We start from the raw sequence: 24,555 nt of genomic DNA on the forward strand, positions 1-24,555 counted from the left end.
GCAAATTGGATTTCTTTTCTGTGGTTATTTCCAGCACATACTCGTTTTATAGAAATGATGGATTCTAGGGGTTGTATTTAAAAAGCATATGAAGCATTTTCAACCTGAACCTAGGCAAGTGAAATCGTGCCAATGTCTCTATTGAGCAACAGCACAAAATTCCATCTTGGCCACAGAAACCAAGAAGTGTTGCAATACAGCTGTTTGGGTAGGATTTTCCCTTTTTAGCTGGAATCCTTTGTTACCATTATGTCCCTGGAGCTATTTTAAGTGTTATGGTACTGATTTGATAATTGTAACTATAAGCTCTATAACCATTTCGAAGATGCTTATTTTCAGTTTGACACTATGTCCACATCCTGGTTGTTTAATGGAAGCTAAATACAAAATTCTCAGAAGTTGAGAATTTTCTTCTCCACTAAAAATAGAATCATGGAATTTTTACTGAGTCCAGACTCTAAAAAAAGGTGTGACGACATCCAATAATGCCAACAAATTTGTGAGCATTTATAGAGCAGTATAATTGAAAGTCAATTGTCAGCAGTTTAAATCTATCAACTCGGACTCAATAAGCCTAGTGAAATCTTCATAATTTGTGTATTTTCCATGTGATTTTAATGCGTCCATGTTTTATTTGAATTCAAATTCCCCATTATTCATTTAAATATCGACATACTTTGCTATTTTATCATTCTAATTTGAGTACCACTTTTTAAGCAACTATTTAATCTTTCTAGAATTTACATGTTTTCAGAAGTATTTTAGAACCCATAAAACCATTATATATACAACATTCCTAATAAACATGAAAATTGTTTTAAAAAATCCAGTGTCCTGTTAGGGCCATCACAACATTCACAATATTTATGAATTGAATTGAATTGAATTTAAAACGTATATAACGCGAACTGTCACCCTACGGGTATCCTGGCGCTTAGACTTGAAGACAGCCACCACAGCAACAGAACAGAAACTTTAAAAAAGCTGCCTTACCTTTCCTTCTCTACCACAAGTAGACCCTTGAACAATCCCAGAAAACGCTAAAACACAACATACATTGTCGGACAGGGGATCCAAAACCTAAACAAGCCTTATCAAGAAATGGATCAATCTAGAATGCAAACTCCAATCAGACCTTATTAACGAGGCTATTGTGGATTCCAGAGGTCATTTACGTGAGAAACATTTTAGAATTTAAAAACAAGTCATCATCAAAATAAAAGACTTTCAAATATTTAAAATCTGACCAGATATAATCAAAAGCCAATTCTCGATTTTAATAGCAACTAAACCTCATCATACAAAGGGGTAATATGCAATACAAAATTTAACAAAATGGCATTCTAGAGTCTAAAAATCAAGCTTAAATACTCAAGTAAACGTCTATTCGAGAATCCTTACTGCTGGAGATTGTGGGGGTATAGGTTTGCATACAGAGACTTGGGTGTGTGTCTTTTCAATAGATAGCCCTTTGTAAAATGTGTCAATCTAATCCAGAAACTATGACTGCAATTCAATTAAGGCTTTGTCCTCTGTCAATGAGAGAAGCCATTCACATCTTAGACAAGATATTACTCGAAGATCTTTAAGGATAAAAAACACTGGCTTAAGTAGCAAAATATTTGCTAAAAATTGAGACTGGAAAACTTCAAGACTGTAACATATTTTACATTGCCCTTAATTATTTCAGGAACCGAATAAGTAGTCTTTATAGAAATTGTTAATGTTCAGACTATTTTACGACCTGGATCATTAGACTGACCATCGATTTCAAACAGTAAGCAAAATAATTGAGGAAACAGGAGACCAATGGACACATTTACAGGAAAGATCCCAACTTAACAGCAGCTAAAGCATTACTGATGATCATGTGTTTGCTCTGACCATTTGACCTTTAAAAGCCCAATAGTTGATTGTCTTCAAAAGTGTAGCATAAGAATTTTCAAAATTATAAAGCTTTCTCTTAGGAGTACTTGGTTCTTCTGAGCTACATGTACCACATTTTCTGAAAAATGTTTCTCAGCCCTCCAACATTTTGTTTTAAGAGCAAAATGTTCTACTTGCTAGATACCAGCAAGAGAATGGCGCAGGGCTGGGAGAAGTTTAGAACATGGCCTGCCTTTGTGCCCTTATGTTCAGCACAATGGCCCTGTGGATGTTCTCTCACCAGTTGTGTTGGAAGTTCTAATCTATTTGACTGAAACCCATGAGTCTTTTGCCTTTACCGTGGATTCCAAGCTCAGAAAGCTGTAGCAGTTATACAGGCAAATGGAATTTAAGTAGTATTGCCTTTAAAGCCAGCCGCACGCGAACAGTATCTCTGGTCTTTATAAAAGAGATAGGATGGTAAATGTAACGATTGAAGTTAATATGGGAATTGCTCATGTGAATTATTGGTTCAAGGTTTCAAAGTACATAGCTGCTTAAGCATTTTCCACATCAACTCAATAACCTACATATTATCTACATGTTCTGCATTTTATTTTCAACACCCACGTGCACAAAACAAAGCATAACTAACTTAAAATCCGCAGAATGGACACAAATTCTGCTATGCATAACAACCACTCAAAGTCAAGCAATGGACAACTGTACTTCAATGCAGAACAAAACAAACAGCAACGTCCTTCAGTGCACACATCCATAAACATAAAGATGCACACAGATGCATAACAGGAACTAGCCAGCCACTGTCTAATTTAATTTAATCCACTCTGATCTATTCTAACTCCAACTTCCACTATTTAACATGTTTCATCTCTTAGCATTAAATACACAACTAAATACAATATCAACACACCGCTTGATTCTAGTTACGAGTAACCTAAAACTGCAAAGGCACCCATATTTTGATAGGGCTAGGGAAGCATCCATAAAAGGTACCAATTGCTCTAGAAAACTTGCGCACTGACTCAGCACCTCATCTAATTTGTCTGACAGGTGTCTTGTGGTGCCCCAGCCCTACCAGAATGTTATATACTAGTCTTTTAAAAGTCTTCTTATTTTGCGAGTTGGCCAACCCACCTCTGTTATTCTTCCAAACAAAATTTTACTTCTGAGAAAAAGAAAAAACTCAGAGTCCATCAGGGCTCCAGGTTGGGCTTGTGTTCAGTGCTGACGGGTACAGCAGTACAAAGCAGAACACTGAGACATTTTATTTCCAGCCTCTCATAATTAGGCTGCCGTGTTCTCTGTTTTTTACTACTTGTGTCCTGGTTTTACCTCATTGATTCAGCTCTCATCGTTCCTGTGAGTCATCCTCCTTTCAAAGCTTCCAGGTATATTTTAAGAGTTTAGAATAGAAAAAGCTTCTCGGTAAAACTCAAATCGTCTCATTGGAGAGTTTCCTCATTAGATGTAATGGAAATAAAAACAAACTACCGAAATTGGGGGGGAATAAATGAAGGAAGTGATTGTTCCAAAGGGAGCAAAAAGGCATTAACAGGAGTAGGGAGGATAATGAGATTAACAAAAAAGAACTGAAGGGAATCTATTGCACGTTGAGCTGGGTGTAAAATGTCAGGTGTTGCGTCAGCTGCCCCAGGAGTACAGCTGGGCTTATACGTAAGCCCTAGGGACAGGGGCTGGACGTGAGAGAACCACGAATCCCACAATATCGTAACCCAGTTTAGTTACTCTTTAGCCCTGCTCCAGAAACAGGGTTACGGACACTGCCACCTGAGAAGAGGTGTGATGGTTCGTTAACACTGACCGCGGAGCAGAGACATCTCTGGCAACTGACTCCTGTTAAGAGGCATCAGTGGCAGTGACCATTGACATGTGACATCATTGACACTAACCTCTAAGCCGACACGTCACTAACGCTGACAACTGAGAAGAGGTGGGAGTCTTCACTGACCTCTGAGAGGAGACTCTACTTATACTAACTCCTAAACAGAGACATCACTCACTCTGACCGCTGAACATAGGCGTCACTGACAATGACCGTGGAGCAGCCGTGTGAGGCATCACGAACACTGACAGTTAAAAAAAGGCATCAGTGACACTAATCTCTGCGCAGAGAGAGCCCTGACACGAACCACGAGTGAAGGCATAACAGTAACAATGCCACGTTAGTTAAAATTCTCTGCAGTGAGAGATTGCAGGATTGCTACTCCTTTCATTGAGCATCCATAAGCACCTGCCTGAAATGGGTGTCTTTGGCAAAACCAACCCACCGTACAAAGTAACGGTTCTGTTATAATTGTCAATCAATTAAACAAACAAGATTTTAAAAAGCGTGGCTAATCACCCTCGGGCGTATCTAGGCGCTTGAGGGCCTTGCTGCTGAGAGTGTGTTCAGTTGAATAGCCAGGTCTTGAGCTCTTCCGGAATTCTAGATGCGAGGTTGCGGTCCAGGATTTTGCTGTGAGGTAGGAAAAGGAGCATCCTTCACTGTTGCTTAGACAGATACGGGGTGTGTGTGCAATGGAGCGGGAGACTGAGTGCAGAAGTCTGGAAGGTTACTAGAAATACAAGCGGTGGTTGATGTAAGCTGGTCCCTGATTGTGTAGGGCTTTTTAGGTGTGGAAGAGCATCTTAAATTGACACCTCTTTTAAATGGGTAGCCCTTGGAGTTTCTTGAGGTGAGGGGTGATGTGGGTCAGTTTGAAGAGGACGAGTCTGGCCGCTGAGTTATGTATGGTCTGCAGTCACTTCACGAGGTGAGTGGTGATTCTTAGAGTGCATTGCTGTAGCCCAGTCGGTTGGTGACTAGAGCTTGAGTGATGGTTTGTCTGGTGTTGATGGGTAACCATTTGAATATTTTCTAGAGCATGCGGAGAGTGGGGAAGTAGGCAGAAGAGACTGCATTTATCTGGCTTCTCATGGTGAGCTTGCTGTCCAGGATAATGGCTATGTTGTGGGCCTGGTCTGTCGGAGTGGGTGAGGGTCCTGGTTCGGAGGGCCACCAGGAGTCGTTCCACGGGGAGGTGTTGGTCCTGAAGATCAACACTTCAGTTTTGTCTGTGTTGAGTTTTAAGCAGTTTCTTTTCAACTAGTCAGCGATGCATCTGTGGAAGTTGGCCCTTGTGGTGGAGGGGTCTTCTGATAGAGAGTGAGGATGAGCTGGGTGTCGTCTGTGTAGGATATGATGCTTAGGCCCTGGGTTCTTACGATGTTGGCCAAGGGAGTCATGTAGGTGTTGAACAGAGTGGGTCTGAGGGATGAGCCTTAAATTATGCCACAGATTATGTTCTTAAGTTCCGAGGTGAACGGAGGTAGCCAGATTCTCTGGGTTTTTCCAGCGAAGAAGGAGGCCGTCCATTTGAGGGCGTCTCCCCGGATTCAAATGTGAAACCTCTTTATAAGGTTGTGGTCAGATATGGTGTCAAACGCTGCTCAGTAGTCGAAGAGGACGAGGACTGTTGTTACTCCCCGATCCAGGAGGCTTCTGATTTGGTCTGAGGCGCTGTGTTTGGTGCGGAATCCCGATTGGAAATGTCCAGAAGATTGTTGTTCTCCAGGTGTTGAGTGAGTTGGTGGCTTTCAATGACTTTGGTGTGAAAGGGGAGAAAAGAGATGGAGTCATAGTTCTTGAGTTCGCTGGGGTCAGTGGATGGTTTCTTGAGAAGGGGTTTGGCTTCTGCATGTTTCCATTCTTCGTGGAAAGTGGACGTGGTGATGGGTGCTTTGAAAATGGCAGTCAGTTCACTGTTGATCTTCTTGCTCCATCAGGTTGAAGATGTGATGGTGACAGGTGTCTGTGGGTGCTCCAGAGTGGCTGTAGTGTTCTATTTGGTGAGCTGGTTCCAGGAGGTGAGTAGATGGTCAGGATTCACATTTGTGGGAAAGAGGCTGTAGAGGTCAGAAGAGGTGTGTTGGGGCTCCAAGTTCTTTTAGATGGTGGAGATCTTGTTGTGGACGAAGTCCAACAGGGTGTCGCAAAGTTTCTGGGAGGAGGTCATGATGTTTTCGGTGCCTGAGTGGTTGGAGAACTCTCTGATGATGATGAAGAGTTCTTTGCTGTGGTTAGAACTGGCATTGATGTGGTTGGTCAGGGCGCTCCTTTTCATCTCTTTCAGGAGTTGGTGGTATTGGTTGAGGGCTGTCTAGAAAGTGGATCTGTCTGTGGGATCCTTGCTGGTGTGCTTTTTTCTTTCTAGTTGCTTGCAGTTGCGTTTTGTGGTTTTTAGTTCCATGGTGTACCAACTGTCCTGTTTGGTGGATCTCTTGAGCTTGGTGGGTTTGATGAGGGTGACTCTGTTGGTGATCCAGGAGGTGTAGTTCTTAACAGCCTGTTCAAGGTTGGTTGCGGTGTCAGGGTGGGAAGTGTTGAGGGCATTGTGGGAATTGCAACAAGGTCGCTAATGTCCATTGCACGGCATTGAAGTTATAGTTCTTCAGTCAATGGCTTTGTGCGTAAATCTTAGCATATACCTTCTAAACCAGTGGCCATGGCCACACTGGCCGTGGCGGGCATTGGGCGTTTTCCTAAAGGGTGGGGCGGTTTTGGACCTGTGGGGGGCAATTTTGTTACTGGGGGGCAGTTTTGCAGCAGTGCTGCAATATTAGCCCCCTGTAACAAAAGCAGGAGCTGTGCTTCTCATTAGCATCGCGCCCCATGCTTCTGAAAGGCTGTTAATTCTCCTGTCTTTTCTTTGCATATCTGGGCCCTCTTCCTCCCTGCCTTTGTTTCCTGATCCAGTATTTGCGTTTCTTCAGCGTGCATGATCTCATGCCGTAGACATACGTTCAGCTGACGTGATACTGCCTGGCAGGTTAGTATGCGTGCACGAGCGGCGAAGCACCGCGCCTGCCTCAGACTGAAGCGTCCTCGAGACACTGCGCGCCGGCAGCTGTCAGATGTTCAGTCAGGCTGATTCCTGCGTCGGCCTCACTCTTCCTCAGTCCCGCTGGGGGTGCCTTCAAGCGGCAATAAACAGATTTTCATAACGCGCCTACTTTAATTCGAGATATATTGGTGTGGCAGAAATGGCGTGTCCTGGTCAGTGTTTCTAATTTTGCCGCCTTGTGAAAAGTTTCTTTTAAGTGGTAGTCACAGTTCTTCTTTGTCAGCCTCATTATCGCGCCACAAGCGCACAATATGTTCACAAATGACATTTCACCGCAGTGTCTGTCACAGGTCACGCAATCACAGGTGATAATTGGAAAATGTTGCCCTTTTCGTTGGTGACAGGAGGGGCTCGTCATTTCGTAGGTATTGATGGGTCTTATGGTGCCTTGGCCGTTGTGATAACGGTTACGTGTTTTGATTATATGAAATAATAGATTAAAAAATAACTTGCCACTGCTACTTGTAATAAGAGGCTGAATCAGGAGTGTGAGATACACTGATGAGGTTCTATTGTTTATGCGTTTTATAAAACATATCAATAACCAATTATTTGCAAGAGGTAGTAGTACATATATTCTTTTGACATCTCAGGAGATGTCAACATACTTGCCATGGTCACGTTTGCAATGTGAGAGGAGAAGCGTTCATTAGGAAGAGTTGTGACATCGGAAGAAAGTGCAGTTTGGGAAGACTTTTTTTCCCATTTTTTTGTGAATGATGTCATTTGGTAGTAGTGGTGACATTCAGCTTGCGCGGTGGCATGGGGGGTGAGTGACACCCCTTGGGTGAGCTGCACATATTTGTGTAAGCAGCGCCATTTGGTGTGAATAGCTTCCTTTGCTGTGAACAGATTCGTTTTTAGTGTGTGTGGTGTCCTAACTCATTTACTTAGAGTTGTGCCATTTTGTGTGATTGCTGTCGTTTGGTGTATGTGCCTATGCGGGGGCCATTTAGTGTGCTTGGTGTCATGATGCATTTGGTGTGAGTGGTTCCATTTGGTGTGAGTGGCGAATTTGATGTACTTTATGTCAGTCAGTTGTGAGCGGGGCCATTTGATGTAAGTGGTGGCATTCTGTGTGAGAGGCACATTTGGCGTGAAAGGTGCCCTTTAGTCTGATTGATGTGATACTGTACCTGTTCGGTGCTGATTCCGCTACTGTCTGAAAGTGCCAGTATTCAGCGACCTGCTGACCATGAGGGGCTTTGTTCAGAGTGAGAGGCTGTATTCAGTCCGGTAACTATTCTGTCAGACTAAAGCCATTGGTGAGAGTGGCTCTGTTTTCTTCGTGAGTCATTCTTTTCAGAGCTTTTGGCTCAATTTACTGTGAGTGTTACCAGTGGCAGCTGGCATGTCCCGAGGGTGGTGAGGCTGGTGAGACATTCAAAACTAAAAATGAAATTAAAAGCACATACCTGCGAGCGACGTTGTCCTTGATGGTCTTCTCTCCTCGAGGCAGGCAGGCAGGCTTCAAACTCCCTAGCCAATCCTGGCGCTGCTCTCACCAGCATGAGCGCGGCGCCAGTATTGGTGGGAGTCAGTGACGGCCCGTGTAGGGCGTTTTACCGGGGCGGTGACGTGGCGCAGAGGAGGGGCAGGGTGGGGGGTTGCAAAATGCGGCAAACGGCCGATTTCAGGTAAACTACGAAAAAAATTAATAAAACGAATTTCGTTGCGCGCGCTGCATCGCATTTGGCAACCCCCCCACCCTGCCCCTCCTCTGCGCCACGTAACCGCCCCGGTAAAACGCCCTACACGGGCCGTCACTGGTGAGAGTGGCCTCTATCAGGGCTCAGAAAAGTACTGGAGCTTTTGCTCCTATAACTCAGCTGTTTTAAGACAGCTGGGTTAGAGAGCTTTAAAGTGTGCATGCGTGGCTGGCCGTGGCAAGTTGGCCGGTCAAAAAGACATGCGCACTTTAAAATGAAAGTGCCCTGCTATCTCTGCTGCTGCTGCCAGTCAGCAGCAGCTCCGGCCCCATACTGACGCTCCGGGCGACAAAAATTGTTATAGTAATGAATTAATTCATTATCTTTTTATTTGTAGTCTCTGGGGGCATTTCATTGGGGCGGCGCTCCTCCGCTCATACGGAGGAGCCGCCCCTGAGTGTTACTGTTTATCATGAGTGTCATTATTCAACTTCAGTGTCTCTAATTAGTAAGAGTGGATTAGGCCTGAGTGAAAATGTAATTATGCTGGAGTAATCTGAGTAATTTCGCTTTACTCTTTTGATGACAAATGACTGAAAAGTTTGCAATTATGCCAGTTCGCATAATTTTGTGTAATCACAGGTAAAAATGCATGCCCAAGAGCATAAGAATAGAGTGTGAGCATCTGCTGCTGTTCCTGTCCTGTTTTTTTTTAGTGCTATTATTTTAGCACAAAATGCATCTTCTGGACCATTCTGGATGCAAAGGTGCATTTTGCACTTGGAAAATAGCGCTTAGTGCAGAGTTGCGCCCCTTGCGTAATTCCACGCACTCGTGCACGATATTGGTGTAATTATGCGTTATTATTGCTACAGCAAATTATGCGAGTTACACCCACCGTTCGAGTGGTTTTCTTCAGTGTGATTAGCTCTGTTGACTGTGAGTGGCTGTATTCAGCATGTGTGACTCTCTGCAGCTTGAGTGCCTGTTTCTAATCACCATAAGTGGCTCTATGCTGCATTTCCATAAGGTGAGTGTGGTAGCACCCCCTAAAAATGGTTGGATATTTCTAGAGTGCTCGTATGCACAGCTCGGTCACATCTAGAAATGGCGAACTGTAAATTGTAACCTGAGGTGAGGAGGAAGACGCGGACTCTTGGAGTCTCCTTAAAGGCATGATGCTGGTTCGGCAGTGGAGCAATGGGAAGGCTTCTCAATATTTTATAATAAATGAAAGTGTGTCAGACTCTCTAAGACCGTATTTAGAGGTGTTACTGATGGGAAAATAACCAAAGAAACGGTATTCACGTTTTTTATGCTAAAGCTAGTGTAGGATGTATCGGCCTTCGCTAAGTATTGAATAACATTCTTTTTGACAGCTTCTTTAGATATGTAAAATTCAATTATTTCAGTGCTTAATTTGAGCCGGTGGTTTCCGGTGCTCTGCCCAGCACTTAATTGTCAATACCAGGACTCATGACAGTCCTCCACATAGCGTCGCTGTTTACAATTTTGTGATGAACACAACAACAGTTTTTAAATGTTTCTGTATACATTAAAATGACTAATATCTGCAACCCAAAGCAAGAAAAATAGCTTGGGTAGCAGGTATTACTCATTTTTTATGTATAGCAATTCTGAATTGTCAGTAGTAGTGCAACAGGTGGTACAAGTTGCTGTGGTCTCCTTACAAGGGCCCTGGCACTTATTTATTTGCAGATTAAGTACTGAAACATGTGTTACTAGATTATGTGGTGTTGCTGACACATAGGGCGAGCATAAAATCCTTTGCACAATGGATACCAGTATTTTATCCTGTGCCTAATGCTCATGTTTATACAGATCTTAAAACCTGACGACATTTACACTCACTTAGAAAAGATACAACACAAGGGATGTCCGTCACTTCCCAATACTGGCCTCTGATGAAGGTGACCAGTCCTTTTTTTTGGGGTGTGGTACCATAATTTGTCCGGCAATCCTTTGTTAAGGTGGCATACTTTCGACCTTCACGAAGCTCCAAAACTTTTCATTTTTGCAAAATCTTGGTACCTTGTAACAATTTTTCACAAAAACTAATTTGAGGCAGGTTTTTCTAACATTTTTAATGCAAGGATTAAATTACACAGAAGTGGTAAATTTGTCATTTTATTCTCCAACAGAACTAATTTTGTTGTGGCCATTTCCTCCTGCTAGTTTTTCCAATTCTTATCAATAGCCACATGTCCACTTCTAAATCCAAGAAATATGTTGGAATTGAGCAGTGGTTCTTTAACCATCCAACTGTTAAGGAACTTTAAATAATGTTTTTTTTAAATAAAGGGACTGAGAAATATACATACTTTGTGTTGAGGAAGCCTTTTCTTTCAAAACGTTGCACGATTGTTAACTAAATATGCAAAGTATATATTTTTTTAAATAAAAAATCCACTCTGTGCAGGTTTTACTGGGAGAACATTGTAGCACAGCCTACATTTCGAAATAGTTTTCATGACACTTTTTTTGTGGAAAACTGCCTTATAAAATGCATTTTGTGGAAACATTTTCGCACAAACAACATTTGGGATAAGTGCATACACTTTGAATGCAATATTATAATTTTGGACACATGATACTGTAGCATGAGTTACCTGTTTGTTCCAATGTACCCGTTTGACAAACATTGAATTATATTGTGTTTGAGATGCCTTTTCCAGAAGAAAATATCCTCATTTTCATGAAGACCTCTTTCTTCCCTCCACAGGCCCATCTTCTAAAATTAACCTTTTACCTTTTGGATATTGTGGAAACAGGAAAGAAATGACCCTGTAGCTGCTTGTCCACAGGTAAGAGCTCAGCTTTCAATGATTCAACACCTCGTTTGGGTAGTAAGCATTATATAAATACATTGCAATATTGTTGTACTCAAATGACTCATCTGCTCATAGTTGCATCGACAAAGATGCTGACGACATGATCAGAAAAAAGTTAATTAAACACTGACACTTGCATGCTGTCACTCAAGGGAAGCCACATTGTCTTGCTCCAGAATACGAGCATGGTTTGAGTTTGTGCTGTAAATGTTTGTGTCCCAAGTTGGGTTATGGTTTCACGTCGATGCACATTGGGAATTGACTTTAAGCTCTACAGGGGTGGCTGTATGACTCAGTGAGTTAAGCACTACCAAGAGGTCACACGTTTAAATCCTCGCAAGGTCAGTGCTGCTTTTAATCCTTCTGGGGTTAATTAACTAATTACCAGTGAATTATGGGATGTGATCAAATGTTATTCTCAGTGGCGTAGATGCAGATTTTGCTACCCGGGGCGGTCCCCTAATTTGCCGCCCATTGGCGGCGGCCAGTGAAGGTAATAGCAGGGGCGGAGGGGAGTCACGCTCGCCGCATCGGCGAAGCAGCGAGAAGTGCCGCTGCCCCCAAAAAAGTGCCGCCCGCCAAGGACCACACCCTTCGTCACCCCCTAGCTACACCACTGGTTATTCCATTACAGTGGAGAGTTATAGCAAACTGAAGTAAGACCTTTAAATAAGTGGAATGGTTTAAAGCACTCCCTGCTCCACGGGATTAGTGGGATAATGTATCCTCAACTGTACATTATAAGGATATTTCAAGACACCGAGGGGTTGTGAGGCCATCTAGAGCCACCAGGCCACTTGCTTTTTGATCTCATATAGCTCAAACGTGGCCTGTAATTTCTTTTTAACGTGCTGTTAGAGGTGATTAAATCCACATAATAACTGGTTCCTCTTAATTTCCACCTTCACAACAGAACTCGTCTGTTGTCCAGCTGCGGGGCTGATTTCTCTAGTTCTGTTTTTTCTTTGAGTTCTGGGGCTTGCACCTTGGATCTTGCCTTTGAAAGTAGGACCACTTGTCTTAGAACAGAAAAGGAGCAACAGGTCAACACATATTTGCCAGCTTCTGAGCTGTATTTCCCAATGTCCATTGCTGTTATTTTCTATGACAACCTAACTCAGCCTTATCACCCATGTGGTGTGGAACAGGCACCACCCACAGGCTATGTGAGGGCCTGGGGATGATGCTGAAAACATGGCATCCAGAAAATACTTGAAGGCAGAGGTTGTCATGGCTGCTGCCATTGTGGAGTCTGAGTGAGCAGTGGAAGAAGGCCTGGCATTTGGAGCATGTGCTAGTAGCTAGTGTGATCACCTTAGAACTCTGCGCTGCATATGTGGCTAAGTCCTCAAAATAGTATTACATTGAGGCATGCAGAGCCAGCCTTTCACTGCCTATAAAATTGTAATTAATTTGTTTGTTGACTGACACTTCAGAAAGTGTCAGTGGTTCTCTCTTTTCACGTGTGGGGTCGCAAAAGGTGAGATTGGAAGCGGTGACAGTGAAAAGATGCATGGTATTAAAAGGTCAAATTACATCTCTAGTTACTTGTAATAGCATATTACATGCAACTATTGGCATTATTTTCTTAACACGGGAGCATTCTGACGACAGAACACACCTGTAATAAGAAATTAAAGGCGAGGGGTGTATACAGTTAATACAGTTTTCTTCTAATTTTAAAGATATTGCAAGTCACCGTTGAATGCCATGACCATATAACTTTGCATAAATATTGAGTCCCTTCCTAAACTTGGGTATTAGATTGGGGAGACTGTTGATGCTCAGACAATGCTCTGTTTGGATTGTGTGAACTGCAGTGATTGGAGTTACCATTCAAGGTGTCTGACATTACTCAAACTCCTTGTTACTTGAGCGGCTCCCTTGATACTTGGTATAGGTGTTCGACTTACATTTTGGGCCCTTAATGCAATGTTTGGGCCTTTAATCCAGTTTTTTTTCTTTAACCTAGCCAACGTATCCTTTTGTGTCTTTGACAAACGATGGTTCATCAATAGCCAACCAGTTGTCTCACCAGTGTCTTTACATGGGCATTCAGCCTGTGAAATGTTTTATCACGTGTCACACCTCTAATCTTTGAGCCCCTGAACACGTACTTCACTAAAGGTACTCTACGTTCCTGAAATTGCATGCGCTGCATGTTTCATATCACCACTGCAGCAAGGTCATTTACCCTATGCATTGGCATGGTACTTCCAGGGCAATGCAGCCTTTACAGGCCCAGGTTTCTTAATTTAATTCTAGACATGCTGTAGTGGTGAGCATGTTTGTAAGGGTGTGTGCAACCTAAGAGATAAAATCATGTAAGCAATGAAAATAGAATGATATATTCAGGATCACTCAGTTTGGTTAAATGCAGCTGCCGGATTTAGAATTCATGCTTCCACAGCCATCAGCATAACCAGAAGAGCACTTCCTCTCCTTTAACCCCTTCCCCGCTCATGACGGAACCACTCCGTCATGAGCCACGGTTGCGCTGTGCTCATGACGGAGTGGTTCCGTCATGCTGTGGCCGTTGGCGGCCGCTCCGCCCACACGGCGCTAATTCCCCGCCTGTGCGGGCGATTAGCGCAGTGGGCGGAGACGTGACGGAACCACTCCGTCATGAGCACAGCTCAATCGTGGCTCGTGACGGAGTGGTTCCGTCACGAGCACAGCGCCACCGCGCTGCCCCCAACCCCCCCCCCCCCAGCGCCGCGGCGGAATTCCTGCCGCGGCGAAGGGGTTAAAAAGATGAATGTACCTAGATAGAGAACACGAGTACTTAACAATCTTGAATCAGAGTAATTTGCATACCTTCTTCCAATATGCTCTATTTGTAAACTACGTTGACTTTTCTCCAAAAACGAAGTTAGCAATTTTATTGAGTATTATGTTGGAATGTTGAGGTTGTGGCAGTCAATGCTAGAATGCTTACATTAACTAGTCTTTGTTTCCTGTGTTCAAAGTTAAGTGATAATTTGAATCAGAGAAATTAAGCAAGTGGGGACAGATGCATTGTTTGTTTTCCTGCAGCACACCACTCTGGGGAGACAGATTCTTGGAGTCTTACTGTCTAAGTGATATGTAGCATTAACAGCTGTTAATTGCCCTTTCTGCACCCATGCCACCAGTTTGGCCAAAATTGGTTAATCAGTGGTAAGTCACCAGAGAGCAATAATACATAAATAATTATCGTGTCCTAGGGCTAGGACAGACAAAGAGGAGTAATCATATTATGAGTGCAAATTTAGAGGTGGAACCCAAATTCAGTTTTGGCAGAAAAGGGACAGTTTGGCTGTTTTATTTACAGCCGTGGTTAATTTGTAAAAGAAAATAAGTGTTTAGGCTCTCATCAGGAGGTGGCTTGCACCAGACCATTTCTCCTGTTAGCGCTGCCTAAAACAGAACCAACTACTAAGCATGAAAGTGGGGAGAAGATGTGGCATAATGGCCAGAGCTGCAGAGTTGAGGAACCAAGGGGCTCATTACGATGGCGTGAACCGGGACCGACTGCCATGCATGCAGAGGTCCGCAATACCCTATTATGATGGGACCGCTACCGCGGCGGTCTTGTTCCGCACCGTTAACATTGCGGCGGTGACTGCTGACAGAAGTACCGCCGCGATACCAAAAAGTGTATGTTGTGCATTTCACTGCACTACGTGGTAGACACTGCACTGTGCCTGCCACTTGGTGCTGTGAAATATTTGGGGGTACCATGGGTACCCCCCAGTACACCCTCACTTCCCCCCACCACAAGGGGGGCCCGCAACGGGCCCCCAAGACAAAACTCAGCCTGCCTTTCAACGGCGGTTGCACCGCCGCAGAAAGGCTGGCTGGAGACCGCATCATAATTTGGTGGACAGTGCTTGATAGGCACCACCACCATTTTGTGGATGCAGACCGTTCCCCGGGCAATCGTAACGATTGCCTTGGGTAGTTCCGCGGCGGACAGGCTTTGCCGCGGTTGAAGTCTGAATACCACCGCCATCATAAAATGGTGGTGGGAGAATCGTGGTCCGCAGGACCGGCGCACCTCACCACCAGCCCGGCGGTGGCGGTCCTTTCGCCATCATAATGAGCCCCCAAGTTTGAGTCTCGGCGTCGGCTCAGCATCCTGTGATTCTGGGCAAATCACTTAATCTCCCCGTGCCTACCGTAAATGAATGTGTCCTTAATTGGTGCTCATGAAAGGCACCGGTGTCAGGAGCGGTCTGTGCAGGTAAGAGCGGTGGGGCGGTGTGAGCAGGGGAGTAGTCGACTACGATGAGGGAAATTTAAATAAACATTTCATATTCCCGTCTCGGCGTCTGTCGACTCCCCCCATGAGGAGGGGAGTTGACAGACTACGATGAGGGAAAATTAAATAAACATTTAGTTTTGCATCGTCGGTGTCCGTCAACTCCCCCCACCCCACCCCACCCCACTGCTCTTACCTGCATGAGCCGTTCCTGACCGGTGATGATGATTAAGTGCCCGTGCTGAGCGCCCGAAATCACCGGCTCAAATTAAGCACTGATTTACAGCCAACGTGTATCAATCATCACCTCAAATTGCAGTAATCTAGCCTCTTTTAAACTTCATTTTAGGCGATTATGTCGACATCAGTAAATTGCTTTGATGACTGTCCCTGGGTTTTCAAATTCTGTGAGAACATGGTGTGTGAAATCTGTTCCCATGGCTTTCAAGACATCTGTTTCAACGAAAGTGCATGATTCATCCGTGTGTTAGAGCATCTAGGGTAAAGCGTTCAGCAGCCATCTGTGGCCACGCATGAATTCAGCCACCTAATTCTGCAACCGAACTTTCCTTTTTTTTCTATCTTGCTGGCGGCAGCAGTAGCAGAATGTCAGATTATGTGATCTCATTTGAGACAAACGGATAACAATTTAGCGACCTCGGACTTTGTTTTTTTTGAGCATCATTCACAAATTCATCATCCCACATCCATTAGCCATTGGGTGATTGTAACTGTTATTTATGATGCATGGGGTTTATTTTAACTCTCCACTGACGGGTACACACAGGAAAACTGCACTTTTCTTACCATGTAATGTTAAAGATGTCTCTTGAGCAAATCCCCATAAAAAGTACAAAATGCTTCCTCACATCGTTGGTCTTCGGAGGCCACTGTGTCAGCCCCACTTGGACCATCAGCAGGCTTCCATAGGGCAGTTCCCATTCTGGGAAATAAAAACAAGCCCAATTTCTTGTCAACAAACGCCCCATGAATGTTTGATCATGTAAAAATATATTCCATATGAAGTAATGCGGTGTTTTTTGTAGTTGAGCCTTCTCCACTCCCAGGGGCAGTCAATCGGCACTGTATGCTCCAGTGGGACATAGGGAGAAAGAAGTAGCCATTCTCCACTGCCTCAAACGTTCAACCTATGCAAACAACTCCCGGGTCCAGGACACCACGGACTGCACACTCTGCCAGTGCACTGTGCACACTGCAGCTGTCTTATAAAATACTCTCACACTACCCTATCCCCATACTCTCCTAGTTTGACAAAAACTATCACAAATTGGCTCTGTTCCCAGCGACATCCTTTGTCCCCCAATAACAGATAGATCTTACCTGGTGCTAACTCTCTGGCTTTTCAAGATGTCCTCGTGGGAGGCCTCTCATTCATTATCTGAAATGGCTTCCAGTACACCCACTTGGTTCTTGATATATGGCAGTAGTAAGATAAGCTGGCCACGTCGCCAATCAGAAATCTTCCAGTATTACTATGTAGACTGTAACATTTCTGCAGCTTTGAGTAGTAGATGAAATGGCATACTGTGATAAGATCAGTCTTACGCAATGTGGGTTATGTGGCCTCCAGAGAACAGTCTGGTGTGGTGTACTTTTATCGGTTGCGCTCATCAACTAACACTGTGACTTTGGTATACAAACCTAGATGCTGCTGTGATAAGGGTATAGGCATGGTTGGTTCAGGCCTACTGCAACCCATGCTCTGGAATTCTGATATTTTATGAAATATGTACTTCACAACAATAAACATATTCATATCAAAACAATATTACTGAATTGTACACAATGTTATTTATTTATTAATAATAACTTTGGCACCATTTGATGAATCATGATGAAACTTTCTAAAAAAAACGTCTTATCCACATCAACTCCTTCCTGAAAAGTTTTGGGGTGGTCCATCAAGCGGGGCTGAGAAAACATGTTTTTCCTCTGGGCTTTTCAATAGAAAAATTATACACAGTTACAGCCAAAGCGGCTGAACAGAATGACACCAGATTTGGCAGAAAGTAAGCACTGGTCACGAAGGCGTGCTTTTTGTAATTTGGTGTATACTATTCAGTAGTTTTTGAGAACTTAAGGTTAAAAATATATGTATATATAAAGATGGCCCGGCACCCGGCAAACTTGCTCCTTAGGGGTTGGAGCGTATGCGGGGACCCAAGGAGCATTAAGGATTGTAGTTTGGCACACAGCGCTTCGCCTTGCAAGAGGCCCGTCCACATGGATTCATTTCTATTTCCCCACACAACACCGTCCCAATAGTGAAGCATCTTGGGAGTTGGAGTGCCTACAGCGCTGCTTAAGGTGTGTGGATGATTGTGGGATGGTGCATGTTCTCACCAATGAGAGGACTGCAAGACTAATGTAAGCGAGGGTGAGACTGTGTTCCTTCTCAACAGCGGCATCTGAAGAAGGCCCTACCGGCCGAAATGCATCATGCTTACCTGTTGCTCCAATAAAGTCTCCAAACTGGATTCCCCATGTGGCCTCTTCCTTTCTCTCCGAGGGAGGTTCCTGCTATATATAAAGATGTATCCACTGCAGAGGATCCGTGGATCTGATTGTATTGTGATTGGTTGACCGTAATTAATGTGGTCTATCAGCGGATCTGTGATGCCAACAGTGCATTGTTATTAGTTGGCCACAATCAGAAAAAAAAGTTGCAGTCGCCATCTTAGGGCTGGGTCCCCGAGTTCTAGAATATAAAATGAAATGATGCAAGTGGGCAGGGTATGGCTACCCTGACCCCAGAGCCTTGTGTGTGTGGTAGGGCGGGAGGGAGTCCCTGGAGAACGGTCCTTGGGGGTCAAATAAAAAAAGCAATTAAGACTCACCACGGTGTTGAGCGGGCCCCCCAGCAGTCTTTACCACAAACATTTTTATAAACAGGGGGTTTGGCACCTCCAAGCGAGGCCCTGCATGTAACCGCACACCATGTATGGCTAAAAGACATGAACAGCAGGGTTTGGGTCCCCACTGGGAGCTAAATGCAGAGCCTGACCCGGGCCAGATCCCGCACCCAACCGCATGAAGCACACTATGATGAGCATTTTACTTCATATTAAAAACATAGACATTTTCTAAAAAAACAAAAACAAAGGTTAAAGGGATGTTCTTGGAATCATAATAATCTTTTACTTTACAAAAAAAAAATTACAAATCCAGCGAACAAAACACTGAAGTTCACCAGATATAGTTATCTGAAGTAACTAGAACACGTGCCCTAAAGTAATTATAACTCACACCCTTTCCATTGCCTGGTAATTTCCTCACATATTACATCACTCATGACATGTTCTATGACATTATTGATAGTATCACCGCAAATTCTGAAATGACATCATTGTTGACAACGCTTTGCATAGCAGGCCAAAAATTATATATTTACTTAAGGACACAAGTTATAGTTACTTGAGATAACTATAACTGATGAATAGTGAACTATAACTCTGTTCTTAGTTTATATAATGTGCCTACTCATTATTGAACTATCCAGAATAAACAATTAGCCGAAAGGGCCTTGGCACCCCTACAGCTACTTGTATTCTATGGTTTAGAAACAATAGATTTGAATTGAAATCATTAGCTTTCATGAAACCTTTTTCATTATTGAAAATAATCAAGAAAACAGAGGATTCGTTTAATACAAAATAGCATAAATATATTCAAGCTGGCTTGATTACCATGTTGCAATGAATAATAACATGAATACATGTGTATTTTATATTTCAAATTTTATGTGTGGTAACCAGCAAAAATAATTCACAGAGGATATACCTAAACAGTAAAAGGATGATAATTATAAAACTATCACAGACCTAAACAAATGTTGGAAACCTGCATGTGCATCGGAGGCAAAGTTTTAAACTGGGTTGTCTCTTCCATGCCTAATCGAAATTAACTGGTCTGGATTGAAAATCATGCACTCAAATTTCCTCTAGGATCTGCAGGCTACCACAAGCCTCAATATTAGCTCCAGTGCTGACCAGTCTTTAAATTATTTAGTCCAAACAGTGGTTCAAGACCTAATTATCTTGCACAATACAACAATTACAAAAAATCACACATTATAATCAAATAATATATTAATAATCGTTTGAAAAATTAGGATAAAGAAAAAGAAAACAGAAAGCGAACAAGACCCTTATGTATATAATTATCAAAAGTACAAATTAATTACAATAAATTAAAAAAAATTAAAAGACAGTGGAGCTCTATACAATGTGTTGGTATACAGGAATAGTGAATGTTTACAGACCAAAAGCAGTGGCAGACAAAAATACATCACAAAAACATGTGTCCTCAATTAATTGATCTGGGAATTATTGCACCACAGACGTAGCACACCATACAATTCTTCTCCTCATGGAATAACTATACCATGTTAAGACACTGTTTATTTCTAGTAAGTGTCTTTTAAATCAGGAGCAATGTTACCTTATTTTATGGAGACCTGGCAGTTTGTAACTGCTGATTTTCTTTATATTGCAGTATGTGTCTATATACTTTCTATCTGGACGTTCTTTACCAATTTTTTCGTGAAACAAAGTCGGAGATCCTCTACAAATTAGGTACATATCTTTACTTAAATAAATTAATCTGTCTTCGTCACTTGGGTGGTGAATTGGTGACATCACTTCTCACTTGGGATGTTTTTAATGTGCTTTTTATTCGAAATCAGGTACACATTGTTTTTATAAACAAAATTATTTGTTTATGGCACTTGGGTGTTGAATTCTTAAACATCACCTTTCTTTGGGATGTGTCTAATGTTTTCTTCTTTTTCTTTTCTTTTCTTTTCTTTTCTTTTCTTTTCTTTTCTCTCTCTTGTCTTAATGAAGGAAGCTTACTGTTAATTTGTGACCCTTGGATATATACATTTATAGGTTTTTTCTTTGTACAGAATTTGGACGCTCTGTCAATTTCTCTTTGTCCTGAGGATGACCGCATATTAATAAAGTGGTTGAAACGCCGTCGACTTATTTGTGGCCTGTGAATTAATTGAGGACACATTATTTGGTTTTATGTTGTTCCTTGGTTTTGTGACTTATTTTTGTCTGCCACTGCTTTTGGTCTGTAAACATTCACTATTCCTCTGTACCAACGCATTGTATAGAGCTCCACTGTCTTTTAAATTTTTTAAATTTATTGTAATTAATTTGTACTTTTGATACTTATATACATAAAGGTCTTGTTCGCTTTCTGTTTTCTTTTTCTTTATCCAAATTTTTCTGACGATTATTAATATGTTATTTGATTATAATGTGTAATTTTTTGTAATTGTTGTATTGTGCAAGATAATTAGTTCTTGAACCACTGTTTGGACTAAATATTGATTGCCCCTAGTTCAGGAGCTTTTGGGCCGCCCTTGTGGTTGGTAATAATAATACAGTCTTTACATTAGCCACTGATATTCTTGGTGTAAGAGTAAGGTGAAGCAATCCATATTTACGCTGATATTACCCATATGTACTTAAAGATAAGTTATCTGTAGGATGTAATATAACAAATACAAAAATGAATGGCTGAGAATCTCGTGACGTTGAACATTAAGCTGTGTTTAATCAAATTCCATCCATATGCAAAAATCCCTGGCACCTGACTGGCAGATTTCAAATGTGATGAGTTCTTGCCAATTTCCTAAAATGTAGCGAAATCACTAGAAATGAGAATAGAATCCAACCTCTCCATGCATCATCACATTGAACAATCTACCTTCAAAACTTGAACTTCTTTATTAAAAAAACTTAAGCCCTTTCTTCATCCTTACACATTAAGACTGGTAATACAATCTTTGGTTCTCAGAAGAGTGATTATTGCAATTTGTTACTCACTGGTACCACCTCTGACCAAGGCCCTATTAGGGCATTATTCACTCTGCCGTCAGAGTCATCTCCAATGCCAGGAAATGTTATCATATTATATTTCAGTATTCAAAAAAACTCAACCGGCTTTCTCTTGAGGACAGGCTCAATTTAAAGATAGCTTGCTGTAATTACAGTATCCTGCATTTACCATCAATAGATCTGGAGTCAAAGTAGTCTTCGAACCTCCCAGAACAATAGCTTAAAAGACAAAAAGATTCAACATATGGAAAGCCTACCCCCAAGCCTTTTCGGGATCTGCAGCAATTATTTGGAACTCAATTCCACTGGGCATGTGATTGGCAGAGCCCTAATGTCCATTAGAAAAACAGGAAAACATTTATTTTGAACGTCAACTATACTAAATATTAGACTCTCCAGGCTGAGTACTTTGCTATTGTACTGGTATGCTCCTGTCCTTTGCCCAAGCATCTCACTAACCCACCCTCACTTTTCCCCAAGGGCACTTTCTATTCTGGCAATAAATGAATAAATAGTGGAGGCATTTCATCTTCTCGGTTGAGCATTTTAGGTCATTATTACTACTGCCCTTAGAGCCTTGACGATTGGTACTGGTAGATCTGCTATGTGAGAGTTAATAACAAATCTACCTCTGCTGTCCTTCTCTTTGGATTGTGAGTTCTGTGTAGCACTTAGTTTTCCCATTATGTCACCTCAAAATGGATTTTCATTTAAAGAAAGACTGACAATCTACTGAAAAAGGGACAGATGAAAAGAATTAAAGGAAGTATAATATAAAAGTGAAGGAATATTTTATACACCTTTCAAAAACTAACAGGCCTTAAGGAATTGTATCCCGGGTATTTTGAATTGCCTCTTATACCTATAGATGTTCACACAATTATTCGTGAAATTGTGATGAAAAATGCACAGTTATGGTATCCTTTTTCAAATTTCTCTACTGGAGTGTGAACTCATTAAATTCCCTGTTGAACAGCAGGCTTGCTTGGCACACAGTAAAGTTATTGAACTATTTTATGAACCTATTGCTTTTAGCCAATTTAGGTGCACATTATGGCCTAAAGTTAGACTTCTTCAGCCGCCACCGTTTACAGCTCTCTTCATGTTACCCCCTTTCGTTGAAAGTTTAACAGCTGCAACTGACCATAGCGCTATTTTAGGAGCATTCTCCTGTCGTATCGTCATACAGAAACCACGCGGAGACAGGTAGGGCAGCTTATCTACTTTATTGCTCTTCTTCTCTGTGCCCACATGCACGTCTGTTCCCTTGCCCTCATAGTCTTAAAGTGCCCTCCCCACTCCCTGACCGGAAGGGGTGTCCGGTTGCTGTCCCTTCAACCTCTGCCATGTGGCCCGTTTGAAGGGCATTTGTCCCCCAAGCACCTTCAACCCTCACTGAGCAGCTGTTCATAACAGCTGCGCTAGACTTGACAGCCTTAGGGTGGTCTTCCACCAAACCCTTTGCCTTCCTCTTCCATTTTTACTGACCTCATTTTTGCTGGCCATAGGAGGCTGTGCACTTTACCACTGCTAACCAGTACTAAAGTGCTTATGCTCTCTGCTTAAACCACTGCAACATTGGCTTATACCCCATTGGTATATTTAATTTACTTGTAAGTCTCTATGAAAGTGACACTACCTGTGCCCAGGGCTGGAAATTAAATACTACTAGTGGGCCTGCAGCACTGATTGTGACACCCATTTCAGTAGCACTTTAAACATGTATCAGGCCTGCCTTCGCAGCCTGTGTATGTGCAATTTTAAACTGGCATGTCAACCGGCCAAAATAAACCTTTTGCCAGGCCAAACCTTTCTTTTTCATACATATAAGTCACCTCTAGGATAGGTCCTGAACAACCCAGAGGGCAGGGTGCATTGTATTTGAAAGGTTGGATGGTTTATTTTAAGTTTTGCATGTCCTGATAGTGAAAAACTGCTACATTTGTTTTTTGCTACTGCAGGGCCTAGCTCTCCCATTGGATAACATCTGTACTTGCCTTATTACATTTTCTAAGTGTAAATTCCAAATGGGAAGAGATAACAGTCCATGTTTGGTGTCTCTGGAATCACAATTTAAAATTCTAACTTATGATGGAGTCGTATTTTAAATTGTAAATTCTTAAAATGTGACCTTTAGAAAGCTAGCCTTTTTTTGTCTTAGCCATTTAGTGCCTGCAACCTGTCTCTGCTTCACATGACGAAGTGTAGCTGACAGTTGGACTCTGTGTATTCCTCCTAGACAGCCAAACACACAAAGGGGAGCTTAGGTGTGGCTGGATGTGCCATCTGTGGCAGGATGGGTGGGAGAAGCTGGGCCCAGACCCCCTTACACTTGAATAGTCTGTGTCCTGTCGACACATAAAGAGCTGCATAACCCCTGTATTTAGTCTGAAGCTAGGGTCAGGAAACAGGGCATCTGTGACCTTCAAAGGCCGGCCTCTAGAAGCTACCCACTTCAAAGTCACAACTGGGTTTAAAAGAAGGACTTCAGACGCCATCTCTCCTTACACTTCTGGACCTGTGGATACCCTGCCAGGAAGAAGGACTACTGTGCTGCTACAAGGACTGCGACTCTGCTAGATTGCTGCTCTAAAGGGACTTTTGCCCTGCTATGATGACCTTCTGCCTGCTGCTCTCATGCCTGGGGGAGAAGAACTCTACCTACAACTTCTACTTGAATCCAGGACTCCAGAGTGACTCCAAGGGTTAGTCTGCTGGCCTCCTGATATGAGCCTCAGTTATATAAAAAAGCACCTGAACCAGTCTCAGCTGCAGCGAGTTCCTAACCCTCAAGTGGTGCCCCTTAGGTCCTATCCCTTGGTGTGGCTCAGCGAGGTTAAATCAAGCTTTTGGGTTCTTCACAAATAGGCCAATTCACACCAAGACTGCGCACTCACATCAGAAACCAGTAGAGCCGCTGATAGCCCATCTCTTTACACTGCAGCATTGACCACTCGTCTGGGACCGCCAGCATGAAGCTCTAGCCCACCCATATGCAACACCCGGCCTGCTCTTTGCTCCATGTCGACACCTCCTGCAATGCTCTCCTTGCAGCCCTCTTCAAGGCGAACGGAACTCTTGGCACAAAACTTGAGATTGTAACCCTTCGGTGGGACTGATTTGGGACTTTATCCGACCTACGCTACA

General features: G+C 42.8%; 1 protein-coding gene across 1 annotated transcript in view; it reads left to right on the top strand.

Moving 5' to 3' along the window:
* HIVEP3 (HIVEP zinc finger 3) overlaps positions 1-24,555 on the top strand; it is a 1,736,279-nt gene that overhangs the window by 1,188,299 nt on the left and 523,425 nt on the right. Inside the window, exon 6 of the mRNA XM_085645663.1 lies at positions 11,187-11,268. The gene's annotated coding sequence lies outside the window, so the exon portion shown is untranslated. The remainder of the gene's footprint in view (positions 1-11,186; positions 11,269-24,555) is intronic.

Source organism: Triturus cristatus, chromosome 3_1, assembly GCF_964204655.1.
Source record: "Triturus cristatus chromosome 3_1, aTriCri1.1, whole genome shotgun sequence".
Classification (NCBI taxonomy): domain Eukaryota; kingdom Metazoa; phylum Chordata; class Amphibia; order Caudata; family Salamandridae; genus Triturus; species Triturus cristatus.